This window comes from Octodon degus, unplaced genomic scaffold (assembly GCF_000260255.1).
Source record: "Octodon degus isolate 3935 unplaced genomic scaffold, OctDeg1.0 scaffold00145, whole genome shotgun sequence".
In the NCBI taxonomy this organism is placed as follows: Eukaryota; Metazoa; Chordata; class Mammalia; order Rodentia; family Octodontidae; genus Octodon; species Octodon degus.
In genome coordinates this window covers 4,759,469-4,762,978 of record NW_004524721.1, presented here as the reverse complement: position 1 = coordinate 4,762,978, position 3,510 = coordinate 4,759,469, and the positions used below count along the sequence as shown (strand labels likewise).

The 3,510-nt window shown below is 39.1% G+C and overlaps 1 pseudogene; it reads left to right on the top strand.

The window, feature by feature from the left end:
* The first annotated feature begins 284 nt into the window (after window positions 1-284).
* On the top strand, window positions 285-750 carry LOC101583197 (annotated as a pseudogene).
* The last annotated feature ends 2,760 nt before the right edge of the window (window positions 751-3,510 follow it).

Below are 3,510 nucleotides of genomic sequence, written 5' to 3'. Positions count from 1 at the left end.
AATATCCTAGAGTGGTATGGGTGTGGCTTTACACCTTCGAATGTAGAACTGCTGAGTTGCTTTGTTAAGCTTCTAAACTGCTCAAGTCAACACAACACATCAGCCATTACAATCCACCCTTTGTCAACTTGGCAACCAGATGCATTTGCTTAAATCAGTTTCTAGATACAAGTACATGCTTATGGTTATGATTTTACAATTCGAGCATTTTAATGCAGGTTTAATAATGCTTAAGAACCAATATAAGCCCATGGAAATGAGCTTGACAGAGCTTCTTTACCAAGATGGCGCTGAAAGCAAAGAAGGAAGCCCCTGCCCATCCCAAAGCTGAAGCTAAAGCAAAAGCTTTGAAGGCCAAGAAGGCCATGCTGAAAGGCATCCACAGCCACAAAAAGAAAATATGAATGTCATCCGCCCTCCTCTGTCCCAAGACACTGCAGCTCTGGAGGCAGCCCAAATATCCTCAGAAGAGCGCCCCCTGGACAAACAAGCTTGACCACTGTGCCATCATCAAGCTCCCCCTGACCACAGTCAGCCATGAGAAAGACTGAGGACAACAGCACACTTGTGTTCATTGTGGATGTCAAAGCCAATGAGCACCAAATCATACAAGCTGTAAAGAAGCTCTATGATATTGATTTTGCCAAGGTCAATACCCTGATCAGGCCTGATGGAAAGAAGAAGGCATATGTTTGACTGGCTCTTGATTATGAAGCATTGGATGTTGCCAACGAAATTGGGATCATCTAAACAGTCCAGCTGGCCATTTCTAAATACATACTTCTTTCCCCATAAAAAAGAAACAACATTAAGTCTATCAACATTATATTACATTCAAACCATAATATTTTACTCTTGGCCCCCAAAGGTGTGTACAAAAAAACCAACCAAACAAACAAACAAAGAAAAAACATTTAGTCCATCTGCAAGAGTTGCCAAAGTCCTAATAGTTTCAGCAGTGCTGAAAATTCCAACTCCCATGTCCCCCTTGAGATGTAAGGCAAACTCCTAGCTGCAAACCCTTGTACAAATAAAAAGTTAAACATGTCCAGCATTTAATGATTCAAGGTAAATATTCCCATTGCAAAAGTTATAAACAGGGAAATACAAAAGATCAGGGCCAAAGCAAGTCCAAAATCCAGCAGGGTAAACACTGAATCTTATAGTTCCATGTGCAGCATCTGCAACAATCTGTGATAAATTCTGAGCTCCAAAAGGCTTGTACGGCTCTACTCCTGCAGCACTTCTGATGGTTAGAGCTCCCATAGCTTCTTTCTGGGGCCTGCTCTGCTCCCTCCTTACAGGTTTTCTCAGCTGTCCCATGATCCTATCTTCTTCAAACTTCTAGAGTCTCTACTGCATCTTTACTTCATCCTCATAGCTTCACATATTGCCCTCAGGGCACACTGCTTGGCCTTCTGTGCATTCTGCAATTAGGGTAAAACCTTAGGATCCCAAAACTCCTGCATTCTGCATATGCCTAAAACTAGAAACATGTGTGTGATTCCAAGGTCTGCTGCCAACTGTAGACGTAACCAGGTTTTCCTCTCTCTTGGCTGTAGGAATCAAGTGTCTGCATCACTGGGCACTCTGAATCCAATTCTGATAAACAAATTTTCTGTGCTGTCACCATTCTGGAACCTGGCATTCTGCAGCTTTCTCTTCAAAGCTGTCTTTCACTTTTAAACCTACAAAGGATGGAGATTTGATGCTTCTTGTGATGTCCTCAGGCCATCTTTTACATCCTCCTGTTTCTTCTCAGCAACCAAGATCTCCTCAACTCTATCTTTGTAGTCCACAGCTCCACTGGAACTTGCTTTCTGGTCAAACTCATATTTGCAATCATGCTGCTTACCTCTCTTCTCTTGATGCTCGACGCAGATCTGGTTAAAAGCCCCCAACTAACCATGACACTCCCTCAACATTCAACAGCCTTGAAATTTCTTTGGACAAATTAATCAGTTTATCACCCTTAATCTCAGTCTCAGCAAAATCTCTGGACATGATCAAAATGCAGACAAATTTTTCCAAGCCATATAACATGTTACCTAGAGCCCCACAGTCAATGAAATCTTTCTTCCAGGCAGAAATCTCTAGATCCTAGTCTTTCCTGGTAGGATTTCTATCAGCCTTCTGATCTTCTGAGCTCTGACCAGAATCTCCCATACAGAACAGCCTAAGGCTTTCCAGATCTGTTTCAGGTGACATCTCCAAACCTTTCCAAACTCTTCCTAAAGCCCATTACCACAGGCTTTTAAATCACATGGTTATGTATAGTAACAACAATGACCCCACTTCTCTGGTAACAGATTCTATTTGGGGGTTTTTTCCCAGTAGAATACCCAAAATTAAGTTAGTAAAAGTTTAGTTAGATCACAGTTTATAGAAGTTTTGATATGCAGCTGCCTCCAAGACAGGATAGTATGGCACAGGGCAACACTCCAAGGTGGCAGAAGACAGCAAAAGTAACAAGAGCAATAAAAGAGGAAAAGGAAGCCTCTTCTCCTCCCTTATGTTGTCAGCAGGCCACACTCCCTCCAGGCAGACATGGCACTCACACCCACCTCTTCCATGCCTTACCATCTCATGCCCTCCTTTGGCACAGGCTCAGGATGTTTACAAGGTGAGGACCGTGGCACTCTACCGAGTCACTTCAACTTCTAAACTTTTCAAGCTGATGCTAATATCAACCATTAAAACAGCAGGCTTGCACCAAAAGAAATGATCAAATAAGCTATTCACATTAAAGGAAAAATACACCAAGTGGGAATATGCATCTACAAAATAATATGAAGAATACAGGAAATGGTAAGTATCCAAATGAATATAAACAAGACTTTTCTTCTCTTATTTTAAAAACAACAATTTAAAGTAAACAAAATAACTTTATATTGTAGTTTTACCAAATATGTAAGAATAAAATATATGGCAACAGTAGCACAAAGGAAAATGAGTGGCAAATAAAAATTATAATTTTTTGTATTTTATATGATGCCACGCATTAACTCTAAATAAACTGAAATAAGAATATACATGCTATTCCCTATTGCAGTCATTAAATACAATAGAAAAAATGGATTCTGGATTTTCTGTAGCATAGTAGAGTAACTATTGATTAAGACAATTTGTGGTATATGTCAAAATTTAAAAAAAGAAATTGCAAGCTTATAAAAATGATTACTGTTTGAAGAGATAGAAATGCTTACTACCCTGCTTTGACTATTAAACATTGAATACATGTATCAAATTACTACAATGTATCTCACAAGGGTGTAGAAATATTATGTCTCAATAAAAAACTTAAAGATCAAAGAATAAAAATAAAGTACATAAATAAAAAACAATAATGTTAAAAGAATAGTTACAAATTCTATACATTAACTGAATGGAATATTATATGTTTTCAAGAGCTGTCATAGAGGAGTCTTAAACCACAGAGCTTCATTGTCTCATAGTTTTAGGGTCCAGAGTCATAAATCAAGGTTGGAGAGGCGGATCTTTTGCAAAATG